This window comes from Pristiophorus japonicus, chromosome 16 (assembly GCF_044704955.1).
Source record: "Pristiophorus japonicus isolate sPriJap1 chromosome 16, sPriJap1.hap1, whole genome shotgun sequence".
NCBI classification, from domain to species: Eukaryota; Metazoa; Chordata; class Chondrichthyes; family Pristiophoridae; genus Pristiophorus; species Pristiophorus japonicus.
The window spans coordinates 109,373,933-109,389,578 of record NC_091992.1 but is presented as its reverse complement, the minus strand read 5'-3'; the positions used below and the strand labels follow the sequence as shown (position 1 = coordinate 109,389,578).

General features: G+C 46.2%; 1 protein-coding gene across 1 annotated transcript in view; it reads left to right on the top strand.

The window, feature by feature from the left end:
* Nucleotides 1-15,646, top strand: part of kif19 (kinesin family member 19) — a 243,767-nt gene that overhangs the window by 82,103 nt on the left and 146,018 nt on the right. The gene's annotated exons all lie outside the window — the stretch shown is intronic.

Genomic DNA, 15,646 nt, shown 5'->3' with positions numbered 1-15,646 from the left:
TACGATGAGGTGTCACAAGCTAGCACTAAACGGTTACATGGGTTATAGTGTACAAGTAACTTATTTGAATATAGCAGGTTCCTGGCCTTCTCAAAGGCTGTGTCTTGAGATTTGCCCCAAACCCAGTCGTCACCCTTGTGCATGTGCAAAAGCTCTAACAATGTGCTCAACCCGGGTAGAAAGTTACTGAAATAGTTGAGGAGTCCCAGGAACGAACGCAGCTCCGTCACATTTTGTGGTCTGGGTCCATTCTTACTGGCCTCTGTCTTTGAGTCCGTGGGCCTGATGCCGTCTGCTGCAAACTTTCTCCCCAAAAATTCAACTTCTGGCGCCAAGAAAACACACTTGGAGCGTTTCAGCCTGAGTCCCACCCTGTCTAGGTGACTTAGAACCTCTTCCAAGTTGTGTAGATGTTCTATGGTGTCACGACCGGTGATCAGGATGTTGTCTTGAAACACAACAGTGTGTGGAACAGATTTCAGCAAGCTCTCCATGTTTCTCTGGAAAATGGCTGCAGCCAAGCGAATCCCGAAAGGGCACCTGCGGTATATAAACAGCTCTTTGTGTGTGTTGATGCATGTCAGTCTTTTCGAAGATTCAGCCAGCTCCTCTGTCATGTAGGTGAAGGTTAGGTCCAACTTGGTGAACGACTTCCCCCCCCCTCGGCTAACGTTGCAAACAGGTTGTCCGCCTTGGGCAGCGGATTCTGGTCCCTAGTGAGACTTGGTTAATCGTTACCTTGTAGTCTCTGCAGATTCTGACCGTGCCATCGCTTTTCAACACCGGAGACAATTGGACTGGCCCACCCGTTGAACTCAACTGGCGATATGTTTCCTTTGCATTGGAGTCTGTCCAGTTCGATCTCGACTTTCTCCCTCATCATGTACAGAACCGCCCGAGCCTTGTGATGGACGGGCCGTGCATTGGGGCCTAGATGGATCTGCAGCTTGGCGTCTGTGAAGTTGCCGATGCCTGGTTCGAATAGTGAGGAAACTTGCTCAGCACTTGAGCACACGAGGCGTCATCCACTGAAGATAGTGTTCCAATTCCATCTAATCTTTTCTAGCCAACTTCTGCCAAACAGCGTTGGGCAATTGCCTGGAACAATCCACAATGATAGGTCATGCACAGCTCCATCATACGATACCTTCACTGCCGCACTTCCAATGACTGGCCTGAGCTCTTTGGTGTAGGTTCACAGCTTTGCATTAATCGGGCTCAATTTGGGCCTTTTTGCCCCACAGTTTCTCGAAAGCCTTCTGGCTCATTATTGACTGATTCGCACCCGTGTCCAACTCCATGGATACTGGAACTCCATTTAATTTGACTTTCAGCATTATAGGAGGGCTCTTGGTGGTGAAGGTATGTACCCCATACACTTCTTCCTCGGGTTAAGTTGCCTGTGCTGCATGATCCACGCCGGATCGATCATCCTCTGCCACGTGGTGTGTCACAGCACGTTTGCACATTCGCTGGAGGTGCCCCATTGTTGCGTAGCCTTTGCACACGTAGTGCTTGAATCGATATTGATGGGCCCGATGATTACCCTCGTGGCGCCAACACAGTGCTAATGGATTCACATTCACCCCCGATGGCGGACTCTGAGTCATCACAGGTCTTGCAGCCGCAGACATATGGACTCTCAGAACTGTGCCCTAAGCCTCTTCCTCCTCCATCTAATACAGTATAGAATAGATGGGGCAATGCTTAAAAACATGAATGTTCAGCCTTTCTGTCAACTATAATAACAATTCTGATGTTTTAAAATGCATCCCAATTACCTCATTGGACAAACAAAAACATTTGATCTCATTGTGGCAAAAAGGTGACAAAAATGGATTGTTTGCCTGTGTTTGTGTGCATTGTTTTAGCTTGTATTTCTGCACTGCTATATTCAGTATGTAATGGGTTAACTCCACAAAGTATCCTTTGAAGCAGCAAGCCAGCAGCCTAAACTTCATTTAGGCTTGCAATCGTGATTTGAAGTCTTACTCAGTCTTCCACAGGGAGTGCATCATGCAATTGTGAGGAGATGGTTACTTGCAGTACCCAATGGCCCATGATGTTATTCTGTTCCATTCACATAAAATAGGGTCCAGCTGGGCAGACACCTGGGAGCCGCTGGGCCCCATTTCAAAAGGTGCGGCTGTATTAGTAGGCAGAGCCCCACCTCACAGACGAGTGAAGGGGCAGTTCACACAACGTTGTGCAAGAATACTCCAATTCCCTCTCCCTGGTTGTGCTATTTAATTAGATATTGGGCAGAACCGGGTGCATTCCAGATCATAGGGGGATATGAAATCTGCTTATGGCAGTGGCCAGTCATACTGAACCCGTGAGTATCTAGTTGACCCAAAAACTGTGGCACCATCACACAGCCTTCTGGTTGGAATTCAGATCCAGGAAGAAAATAATTGTCAACAGCTGCTGCCATCATTTGTGGTTTTCCCAGCACTGTTAGCCTTGAAAGCCCAGAGTTTTCTCAAGATCCAGAGCTCTGCCTCTCTCTTCCACTGTTGTGTTCCATTCCCTAGCCCCCATTATGATTCACTCTCCAACTTAGAATGGGACCATACTAAACGTCGCAACTCTGCTGAGATCCCAAGCTGCCAGTAAGCAATGCCACAGAAGATCAAATTATGAATAATATAAATAATGAGATGTGTATTTGATCACAACTCAAAAAAAAAATGATTTGATGAGAAGGCTTGGAATAATAGTTCAAATATAATGTGTTTTATGTAATGTATGTACATAAGGTCTGCCCACCACCAGGGGGCACTAACATCGGAGGTCCTCGGGTCATTGGTACACTTGTGCTGGGCCCGCTTTATAACCTGAACTTCGCCTTTGTATCTTCACAATGGAAGCCATTAAAGACTGACTAGATTACACCCAGTCACTGGTTCACAGAACGGAGTTCATTGTATCATTTCATACACCACAACTGGCGACGAGGAAAATACAAACCCACGCAAAAGTATGGCGCGCACAGCATGATCGAGTACTGTTGGAATTCTCAAGAGATTCAATGAGGGAGAGGATTGGGGAGATTTCACGGATTGTCTTGACCAGTACTTCGTGGCAAATGACTTAAACACAGTCGAGGATGCAGAGAAGCGCAGGGCAGTTCTTCTCATCGTCTGTGGCCCCACGATCTATGCATTCATCAAGAATCTGCTCTCACCCGCTCTTCCTACAGAAAATGATTACAAAGAACTGTGTGCTCTAGTTCGGGAACACCTTAAACCCACGGAAGGAATCCTCATATCCAGATATCGCTTCTATACGCACGTTCGTCCAGAAGGCCAGGATGTAGCGGCATTTGTTGCCGACCTGAGACGTCTTGCAGGACCTTGCAAATTTGGGCCTGCATTGGAAGACATGCTGCATGACTTTTTCTTAATCGGGGTCAACCACGAGGCGATCTTAAGTAAGCTGTTGGCTGCGGAGACGCCGGACCTCAACAAGGTCATCACCATCGCCCAGGCTTGCATGTCCACGCAGAAAAGCACGAAGCAGCTATCGTGACAAAATAGGAACTCCACGGCAAGTACTGTGTACAAAATTGTATCAACGGCCGGCAGAGCTGCACATGGCAGGGCCTATTCAACTGCGTCTGCAAGACCGGGAGCCGCTCAAAGTTTGCCATCGAGGGCCTACTCAACTGCGTATGTGCGAACGGGAGCCATTCAAAGTTCGCCATCGAGGGCCTATTCAACTGCGTCTGCAAGACCGGGAGCCGCTCAAAGTTCGCCATCGAGTGCCTACTCGATTGCGTATGCGAGAACGGAAGCCGCTCAAAGCCCGCCATCGGGCGCAAATCCAAGCTCAATGTGTTGGTGTTGCGGGGGCAATCACCGACCCATCAGTGCCGCTTCAGGCAATATGTATGCAGAGGGTGTGTGAAGACGGGGTATCTTCAGCGGACGTGTCCGCAGCGGAGCAAGTGAGCTGCGACACAACACGTGGATGATGATCAATTCAGCGTGGATCTGGCGATGCAGTCCTAGACATTTGAGAGCTCCGAGGAGGAAGTCTATAGCGTATGTGCGTTCCTAACAAAGAGCCAATCGATAATGATGGAGGTAAAATTAAACGGCGTGCTGGTACCCATGGAATTAGACATGGGTCGAGTCAATCGATAATGAGCCAGAGGACTTTCGATAAGCTGTGGGAGACCCAGGCAGAGAGACCCAAGCTGAGTCCGATAAATGCGAAATTGCATACCTACACCAAAAGAGCTCATACCAGTGATCGGTCGTGCAGCAGTAAGAGTGTCATACGAGGGAGCGGTTCATGATCTACCTTTATGGATTGTCCCGGGTAACGGCCCATCGTTACTCGGCAGGAGTTGGCTCGAGAAAATAAAATGGAAATGGTATGATACCAAAGCTTTGTCATCAGCGGATGATGGTTTGTGTGCTCAAGTGCTGAGCAAATTTCCCTCACTGTTTGAACGGGGAATTGGCAGCTTCAAGGGAGCCAAGGTGCAGATTCACCTAGACCCAGATGCAAGGCCCATCCATCACAAAGCCAGGGCGGTCCCGCACATGATGAGAGAAAAGGTCAAGCTTGAATTGGACAGGCTACAACACGAGGAGGTCATCTCACCGGTCGAATTTAATGAATGGGCCAGTCTCATTGTTCCAGTGTTAAAGAGCGACGGCACAGTCAGGATTTGTGGAGACTACAAGGTCACGATCAACCAAGTTTCGAAATAAGGTCAGTATCCGCTACCGAAAGCTGATGACCTGTTTGCAATGCTAGCCTGGGGAAAACCGTTCACCAAATTGGATCTAACGTCAGCCTAAATGACACAGGAACAGGTTGAACCTTCAAAGAAACTTACGTGCATCAACACGCACAAAGGACTGTTTATTTACAACAAGTGCCCTTTTGGCATTCGTTCAGTGGCAACCATATTTCAGAGAAACATGGAGAGCCTATTGAAATCCGTCCCCAGGACCGGATATTCCAAGACGACATCCTAGTCACAGGTCATAACACTGCCGAGCACCTGCACAATCTGGAAGAGGTTCTGCCTCATCTGGACAAAGTGGGACTCAGGCTGAAACGTTCAAAGTGCGTTTTCATGGCACCAGAGTTCGAATTCCTTGGACGAAAGATTGCTGCAGACGGAATCAGGCCTACAGACGTCAAAACAGAGGCCATCAAAAATGCGCCCAGCCCCCAGAATGTGACGGAGCTGCATTTGTTCCTGGGTCTTCTCAACTACTTCGGTAACTTCTTACCCAAATTGAGCATAGTATTGGAGCCTTTGCACAAACTGCTCAGGAAAGGAGATGACTGGGTGTGGGGTGAACTTCAAGACAGAGTCTTTGAGAAGGCTAGAAATCTGTTGTGTTCCCACAAACTATTGGTACTGTATGACCCATGCAAGCGTCTCGTTTTGACCTGTGATGCGTCGTCCTATGGGGTCAGCTGCGTAATCCAGCAAGCCAATGAGTCAGGCAAACTACAACCAGTTGCATATGCATCTTGAAGCCTGTCCAAGGCGGAAAGAGCCTATAGCATGGTAGAGAAAGAGGCTTTAGCATGTGTTTATGGGGTAAAAAAAAATGCACCAGTACCTGTTTGGGCTTCGCTTTGAGCTGGAAACCGATCACAAGCCGCTTATGTCATTGTTCTCGGAACATAAAGGTATCAATACCAACGCATCGTCCCGCATCCAGAGGTGGGCGCTGACATTATCTGCCTATGATTATGTCATTCGCCATAGATCAGGCACCGTCAACTGCGCTGATGCATTGAGCCGGTTACCGTTGTCCACACATGGTCATGGATGCCTTTGAGAGTGAAGGGTCGCCTGTCACTGCTCAACAAGGTAAGACCTGGACCAACCAGGATCCGACCCTATTGATTGTAAGACGTTGTGTTCTTAACGGGGACTGATCGACCATCCTCAAGGAAATGGGTGATGAAACCAAACCGTACAGCCGTCGCAAAGATGAGCTTTCCATCCAGTCCAACTGTTTACTTTGGGGTAATCGTGTTGTAATACCCAAGAAAGGCAGGGCGAGATTTGTATGGGAGTTACATAGTACGCATCCTGCTATTGTGATGATGAAGGCCATTGCCAGGTCTCATGTTTGGTGGCCTAGCATTGACTCGGACTGAGAATCATGCGTGCATCAGTGCAGCACTTGCATGCAGTTAAGCAATGCCCCAAAGCAAGCTCCGCTGTCTGTGGTCATGGCAATCCAAACTGTGGTCTAGAATCCACATCGCCTTTGCGGGTCCCTTCCTCGGTAAAATGCTTTTTGTGGTGGTGGATGCATACTCCAAATGGATAGAATGTGTGATCATGTCATCCAGCACTTCCACTGCCACCACTGAGAACCCGAGAGCCATGTTTGCCACACATGGTCTGCCAGACATTGTTGTCAGTGACAACGGAACATGTTTCACGAGCCTGGAGTTTGAAGAGTTCATGAAACGCAACGGCGTAAAACACGTGAGGTCAGCCCCGTTCAAACCCGCGTCCAATGGTCAAGCGGAGCGGGCAGTTCAAACCATCAAGCGGAGCCTGAAACGAGTAACTCTCAGTTCCTTGCAGGCACGCCTGTCACGCATACTGCTCAGTTACAGGACAAGGCCACACATGCTCACCGGGGTCCCGCCTGCAGAACTATTGATGAAGAGAGGCCTCAAAACCAGGCTTTCTCTAGTTCATCCTGACATTAACGATCATGTTGAAACCCGACATCAACGCCAGCAGTGGTACTTATGACCACGCCGCAGTGTCACATGACATATCTGTAAATGACCCAGTGTATGTACTTAACCATGGTCAAGGGCCCAAGTGGCTCCCGGGCAATGTTACGGATAAGGAGAGTAACTGGGTGTATCTGGTTAAGCTCAAGAATGAGCAGATGTGCAGGAAACACATTGATCAAATCAAGCTAAGACACACTGACGAACCGGAACAGTTGGAAGAAGACACCGCGAGCTTAGACAACCAACCAACTCACGTCCAGCCATCAGAAGAATCCACTGTGGTCAACGCCCAGCCCCAAGTCGTGAGAGACTCGGAAAGCACTGGGATTGTACTGAGACAGTCAACCAGGAAGCGAAGGGCTCCGGGCCGTCTGAACTTGTAATATGGGCTTGTGCCAAGAACTGGGGGTGGAGAATGATGTAATGTATGTACATAAGGTCTGCCCACAACCAGGGGACACTACCGTTGGAGGTCCTAGGGTCATAGGTGCACTCGTGCTGGGCCCGGTATATAACCTGAACTTCACCTTTGTATCCTCACTTCTGGAAGCCATTAAGGACGGACCAGGTTACACCTGGTCACTGGCTCACAGTACGGAGTTCATTGTATCTTTCATACACAACAATCACCAATTCCTTGGTTGTCTTCTGTGGTCGACTGTAGGCCCTTTCCTTGATTGCAGCTTGTGTCCCGAAGACTAGCTGGTATTTGTTTCTGTACTGCTGTGTTCTGCTGCCTTCGTGTCTTGCCTTCGAAAATGGGTTGTCTTTATACCAAAAACCAACTTGCAATCTTGGAACAGATTTAACATGATGGCTGCATCAAATGTGAACTCTTGATGGCTAATTGTTCTTCGTTGTTCATGATTACCTTCCCAAGGTGACTTAATGGTTGATTTTCTGGTAGCATTCATATCCAAATGGTTCCGGGTCCGGTCCACTTTCTAGGCCTATCCGGACACCAGCTTTTCTGGAGCCACAGTCCAGAAACAATGTAACCCCTTAAGGTAAATGAATATATGAATGTTCCTGTATCTTTTCCGACAGAAAACCATTGAAGGTGTGAATGTCCCTTTATCTTTTCAGACAGGAAATCATTGCATCATCATCATCGGCAGTCCCTCGAAATCAAGGAAGACTTGCTTCCACTCTAAAAGTGAGTTCTCAGATGACTGAACAGTCCATTACGGGAATTACAGTCTGTCGTAGGTGATTGACAGTGGTTGAAGGAAAGGGTGGGTGGGTGGGACTGGTTTGCCGCACGTTCCGCTGCCTGCGCTTGTTTTCTGTATGCTCTCGGCGACGAGACTCGAGGTGCTCAGCGCCCTCCCAGATGCTCTTCCTCCATTTAGGGCGGTCTTTGGCCAGGGACGCCCAGGTGTCGGTGGGGATGTTGCACTTTATCAAGGAGGCTTTGAGGGTGTCCTTGAAACGTTTTGTCTGCCCACCTTGGGCTCGCTTGTTCCGAGTTCCGAGTAGAGCGCTTGCTTTGGAAATCATTGAAGGTGTGAATGTCTTTCTTCTGGTGAATGTCCCTCATGATGTCGGATGGTTTGCCTGCACTGTAAGAATTAACCCTTTCCTGTCGTCTTTTTGCAAGCTGTGATGCAGTTCTGAGTTTTTATATTCAGTAGTCCAATTTTTACTGTTGGGAGGGAGGAACGGATCTTCCATCTGCTCTCTTACTCTGCTGGTCTTTTGCAACACAAGTGCCTCTGTAGGATTTGCTGAAATCCATTCAGAATAGCAGTCCGTACAAACCAACAGCCAATTCAAACACAGGTACCACTTTCAAAGCAGGCAATCAATGAAATATTACCCAGTCATCAGCACTTTTACATTTAATTTATAACTAGCTTGTTCATCACACTAGCCCAGTCAATATTTGCAAAAAAGCTAACTTATCAAACATTATAGTTTAGTATTTAGCCACTCACTCCAGTTCAGGCCAAACAATACCCCACGAACTTCTTACTCCTCTGGTCTCTTGCAAATCAAAAGCTTTTAATTTAAAATTCATGTGTCAGGCGATTGAAACTAAGCTTTGCTTCAGATTGGCTTCATATAAGATTCAAAATTTGTAGATAGCCTATCCATATATTACACATATACTGGACTAGTAATCCAGAGACCTGGACTAATGACATGAGTTCAAATCCCACCACGGCAGCTGGGGAATTTAAATTCAATTCATTAAATAAATATGGACTGAAAAGCTGGTATCAGTAATGATGACCATGAAGCTATCAGATTGTCGTAAAAAAACAATCTGGGTCACTTGTGTCCTTTAGGGAAGGAAATCTGCCGCCCTAAACTGGTCTGGCCTATATGTGACTCCAGACCCACAGCAATGTGGTTGACACTTAACTGCCCACTTACTCAAGAAGGTGGCTCACCACCACCTTCACAAGAATAATTAGGGATGGGCAATAAATGCTGGCCTTGCCGGCGACGTCCGCATCACATTGACTTTGAAATATTGAGGGATGCCCCAAGAATGTGAAAGGTGCTATATAAATGCAAGTTCTTTCTTTTTTTAAAAAAAACTCCAAGGTATACAGCATGAAAATATGTTCATTAGCATTGATAGAAAAAAATATTATCTTTCGAAAAAAGATAAGAGCTGTTTAAGGTGGTCTTGTCAGTGCTGTAAAAGAAATCGAGCAGCAGACAAATACGCAGTAGTTGGGATATTTTAATTATTGAACAGCATTTACACTTCAAAATCCTAATGACCCGATGCTGCTTTACTTAAATCCGTTAAGAGGATTTTAATAAATTACTAAAATAATCGGTGTTTGGTCTCTAACCAGCTGCTACTCGGTGTCTGCAGTTTACATTTGCCTGTGACAGGCCTGCTTAACGACTATCATTATTGTGATTCTGGAACATTCTAATAATTCTGAAAGATGCATATTAACAGAATTTTGGATCAGACACAAAATGAGAGATTTTATAATGCCTGAATCCGTTTGAAACAGTGATACAAATGTGACATTTTCCTTGAATAGATGTGTACATTAGAAGTGAGTTCACCATGTTAGCCTACCCAGCCACAGTAACTGCACCTCAAAAGTAATTCATTGGCTTTGCGGTGCTTTGAGATGTCCTGAGGATGTGAAATATACTATAGAAATGCAAATTATTTCTTTCTTAAAAGGAAATTAACGGCATTTAGCACAGAAATATATTCAGTAGCATTGATGGAAGAAAGAACAATCTTTACAAAAAACACAAGAGTTATCTTTTTTCGTTAAAGTTTATGAATGTTTTATTGTTGATGTTTAAAGAAAAGCAGTATATTTGTGACTTCATTGTGTCTCTTCCTCTCCCCCCTCCTCCCCGGCAACTTGTTTGGCTCTCACTTCAGCCACCCATCACTATATTACTTCCTCCAGTAAGGGCGGTGGGATAGTCTCGGTCAAAAGTTCCTCCACAGAGTCATCAATGTCAGTTGATGACCAGTGACCAGGAGTACTTTCTGCAGGACCATACTGTAATGGATGAACCTGTAAGTATGCACACAGGTTTCTAGAGCTGTTGCATTGTGAGTGACTTCGCCAGCCACGTGATGTTCACAAGACTCAATAGTCAGTTGGGTTTAGGTCATCCATGATGAGGTATGCAGTTGTGAGCCTGATGGATGAACTGGTTATGTGTACTGTGATTGTTAAACCTTTGTTAATAAACCAACTAGTTCTGAATAGCAATGTGTTGCTATGAATGCTTAAGCAAAGAACCCATGAAGCAAATACATTACTCATACCAAAATGTAGGCTTTTCTAAGCACTACGAGTAATGTTTGTGCAATTTCTAGTAATTTGATTAGAATTTTGCGCAAGTTTAGATGACTGTGGAGTGGTCGCTCCCTTTAAAAATGGGACAAAGTATTGGATTCTTTACTTTGTGATGCCACTGTTTTAGTAGCAACACAATTAGTTTTGTTTTTTGACGTGTTTTCTTGGATAGGGCACTACCCACGCTTTTACCCGGTGAGGTCAGCGAATGCGCCAATACCAGGAGGCCCAAACAATTTTCAGGTTCAGTTCTTGTTTGAATGTAGTCAGCGAGCGGCAAGCGCTAAGCTCGTCCCGCGCTACACGTGCAGCGTAACAACATATTGTGGGCCTAAGTTCCTGGCTGTTCTTGAGTTATAACCTCTTTTTTTGAAGCTGATCGTTAGGTTTTGCTAGTTTTCTAGGTTGGCTTGCGTGCACTTGCACTTGTGAACACAGACCCACGTTCCATAAGTTGCTTCTTTCATGAATTGGTGCTGCAATGCATATTGCCACCTATATATATATATATATATATATATATGTTTTAAATCATAATCCTACTGGTCTAGTTGGGGGTGAATTGATCCATTCCCTTGAGGTTTAATTGCGAGCATGTGGCTGTTTCTCCGGGAAACATGGAACAGGGTCGTAACATGGAAAATCTAATCAGAGTGTATGTCCTATCATTCTCTGGGTGAGTCTTTGCATCTGGTTAAGCAATGCCTCGATTTCAAAATTTTCATCCTTATTTTCAAATTCTTCCATGGACTCGCCCTCCCTTTTTCTGTAATCTCCTCCAGTCCCACAACCTCCCGAGATATCTGCGCTCCTCTAATTCTGCCACCTTGAGCATCCCTGATTATAATCGCACAACCATTGGTGGCCATGCCTTCTGCTGCCTAGGCCCCAAGCTCTGAATCCCTGCCTAAACCACTCCGTGCTCTCTACCTCTCTTTCCTCCTTCAAGATGCACCTTAAAACATACCCCTTTGACCAAGCCCTGCCCTAATTTCTACTTATGCGGCTCGGTGTCGAATTTTTAATCTCATAATACTCCTTGGGACGTTTCACTACATTAAAGGCGCTACATAAATACAAGTTGTTGTTGTTGATATCTTGATGCTAGTGTTATAAGGTTAGACATTACAGTCAGCAGTGAAATTGTACAAATATTTAATGCAGTTGTGTTAAATCACTCTTTTTTTTAATAGAAGCATTAACCAGTTTAAATAAATGGGTTGATGCCCCCAGGAAAATAAGAGGACATTGTTCTGAGTATATTTTATGTATTCATCTGGTAACTACCCAGCCAGCAAGCCAGTGTCAGGTATTCAGCTTTGGTTTCACAAACATCTGAATTTAGCATCTTCTGAGCTATCTCCTGAAAAACTTCAAATCTTCATTTTCACCAAACATCTTTATTAATAAAAGTTTGAATTCTTTGTACATCCTTGGACTAGATTGATCTCCAGCATGATGGTTATCTTTGTCTCCTCCATGAATGCAAGTTATTCTTGATTATCCAATGCAGATTTTCTTAGTTAATTAGTGATATGAGTGAAATTAATTCGGAAGATTTAAGCTTCACCACACATACTAGTAGTCTTTCCTTTTGGGGATGGTGCAGGTGCAAACATATCCTGTTGCTTATTTTTATCTGTTGTAAATGAGAAGGTGGCGGTCACACAGCTGCCTGGTGTTAATTTATAATTCAGCTTTCGACGGATGTGTTTCTGTGGAGACTGGTTTGTGAGAATTGTGGCTGCCATTTTCCAATTAATTACAATATCAAAGGGAAGAGATTGTGTTAAATTGATGGAAGGAAAAGTTAATCAGCTCTTAATGTACTCATTGCGCAGGAACTGTCTTGAAAAGAAATCTGGAACATGTGTTTCTTTTAAAAACCTGAGGTTTTTTTGTATATATAGGGCCCAAGTTTCCACATGATTCGCGCCTGATTTTTAGGAGCAACTGGTGGAGAACGGACTATTTTAGAAATCGCAATTCTCCACATTTTTTTTTCTGCAGTTCTAGTCAGGTAGAACAGTTCTAGTTTAGAACAGAATTTTTTCTTCAAAAGGGGGCGTGTCCGGCCACTGACGCCTGATTTGAAAGTTTCCACAGTGAAAACGTACTCCAAACTAAAGTAGAATGGAGCCAGTGAAGATTTTTGTAGAACTGAAAAAACCTGTTCTACACATTAAAAAATCAGGCGCAGGTTACAAATTAGGCGTCCAGAACGAGGTGGGGGGGAAGGGGAGGGGGAGGGGGGGAGGAAGGGAACTCATTAAATTCGACAATAAATCCTTATTTATACTTCTACAAATATTATACAAATAAATCCAACCTGAATAAACATTTATAAGCCACGAAAAGATTAAATAAACCATCTTCCTACCTGTGTGAAAGTGCTTCAGCCAGGGAGAATTCTGCAGCCGTTCGTGCCGCTGAGCGGGAGGGGGGGAGAGAGAGGGAGGGAGGGAGAGAGAGAGGGGAGGGAGGGAGGGAGGGAGAGAGAGGGGAGGGAGGGAGAGAGAGAGGGGAGGGAGGGAGAGAGAGGGGAGGGAGGGAGGGAGAGAGAGGGGAGGGAGGGAGAGAGAGGAGAGAGAGGAGAGAGAGGAGAGGGAGGAGAGGGAGAGAGAGAGGAGAGGGAGGGGAGTGAGAGAGGGGGGGGCGTCGGGTCGGGGAACAGGAGCGCGGGTCGGGTCAGTCGGGGGGGGGGGGAGGAGCGGGTGTTGGGTCGGTGCGGCGGGGGGGGGCTGGTCTCGGGGCGGGGGGGGGGATCGGGTCTCGGGTCGGGGCGGGGGGGGGGGAGCGGGTGTCGGGTCGGGTCGGCGGGGGGGTGGGGGGAGAGCGAGTGTCGGGTCTGGTCAGGCAGGGAGCAGGAGCTGGCCGTGGGAGGAGCCCCAGTGAGGCCATTGGGCCAGGGCTAGGGGCTGCGTGCTTCGGGCCCCTCCCACACAGTTCGGCGCCTGGAGCTACTGCACTTGCGTGCCGACTGTAGCGCGCACGTGCAGAGGTCCCGGCACTGTTTTCAGCGCAGGGACCTGGCTCCGCCCCCCTCACAGCTCGTGCTGACTGCGCCAAGGGCCAGAGGACCTGTAAGTAGGTGCAGACTACCGAGGGTTTTTTTTCTTGTGGAAACTTGGGCCCTTTGTCTCCAACCTTTTTCAGATTTTGTAGCCATACCAACCTGGTGGCCATGGTCTGTACACCAGCACTTGTTTAGTGACCAGGCGATTTTATTCCATCCCACTTGTTTCCCATTTCCAATAGCTGCCCAAGAATACATTTTCAGAGTCAGCAGAAATATGATTACTTGCAAATTAAACTGGAGCAAATGGTGTTAAATCCTCTATCCATTTAGAGGCAAATGGTTCCGTAACCCCACAAATTCCTGCTTGTATAATTAGTGCAGAAATGCTGAAGGGCGGACTTTAATTTTCTGGGTGACTGGACAATGGAGCGCACCGGAACTGTGGTGGGGGGCCTGGTCTGCTTTGAGAGCTGGGCCTTATTTACATGCATGCAGCAAGCTGCATACCCTGAACAGGTACCACCTGAACAGGTAGCTCACTGGCTAAGAGGTCAACCTGGCCAGGAGAAAAATAAGTTATGGGGAGGAGGGGTGGTCCTTGGCAGCAGCAGCCCATATTGTTCTCCTGCTCCTTCTGTCTCTACAAAACTATTCCAATACTTAGCTTTTTGGGACTCTTCTGACGAATGGCCAGGTTTTACTGACCTCGCTAGGTTGTTAAAATGGCTTTGGCGTCCTTCATACATCATCGAACTGCGATTTGCATAAATCGAAGAGGCTCCCACCTGACTTAGGCAGGCGCCTTGGCTGCCCATGAAAATACTGGGGAGAATAATGAGGCGGTAAGTCCACCGCTTGGATTACTCATCCGTCTGTTAAAAGTAATTTCTAGGCTTTAGCCATTTAGATGACTGGTGGAAACTCTTTTGAGTTTACCTGAAAAAAAACATAAACATTAAACCGTGCCACCCGCCTGGGTGACACAGCAGACATTTTCAAGGCCCCTTTTTTTTTTCCTTTTTTTGTGGTTTTTTTCTTTTTCTTTTTTTTTGGTTTTTTTTTGTGACTGGTGGAAATCACCAATTATATTTGTGCAGGTGGAGAAAATTGAATAAATACAAAGGCAAATTTTAGCTATTAATGAGTAAAACTTAAAATAATCTACTGTCCCCCGACGCGCGGCCCATTCAAATCTTTGCGCTTGCGCAGTATCTACAATGTAAAGGCCAGGTACCTTGCAGATGACTGCGCGGCCATAGCTTAGCGGGAACATTGAGTGCAGTATGATGCACCCTGGAATGGTATAATGCGCAGGATATTCCATGTGACGGACTCCAACTTCAGTGTATACTTTACGGTGGAGAGGATGGAGGGAGAGAGACGGACCTTTTTAATTCAGATTTTACCTTTTGATATTTCCAAAAACATAATAACACTCCGTATAATAGGACAGCGGCATTTCTCGCTCAAATCCTTCTCTGTATGGGACCATTGTGTCTGTCTGCTGGTTGTTTACTCATTGCTGGGCTCTGACAATTGACCTAATTCACTTCCACAGAACCCTCTATGTCACATGTTTTATACAGATGCATACAGCTTCTGTAAACTGCCAAACTGTTGCACAGTATTGATTTGGCCGATAATATTCTAAGTGTAAAGAGAGGTGTGTAAATACTGGTACTTTTCTCTTTAGCTGTTCAGCCTACCCCTTCAACCATACTGTCTCACTTGCTCTCTGCTCCTTTGATTTTGATCATAGATTGAGACCATCTCCAACCACTTCCTTGCATCCTTTACCACCATCCTCGACCCCCTTCCAACTCCACTTGCTTCTGTGTCCCCCTCCTGCCCCCGGAAAAAGTACTGTCCCTAAGTCACTTATAATTGCATTTTCAAGCTGCTAACTATCTAATCTTTGGCCTTCTATTCACCACAAAACTTCTGCGTCTGTCAATTTGATCAATCACTCCCTCAATTCCAGCTTAGATGCTCTTGTTCCCAGTAAAAGCTTTTATCTCATCCATCCTGGTTGTTCCTCTTGGTATGACAACCATCTTTGTTTCTTCAAGTCCAAGGGGCACAGAGTTGA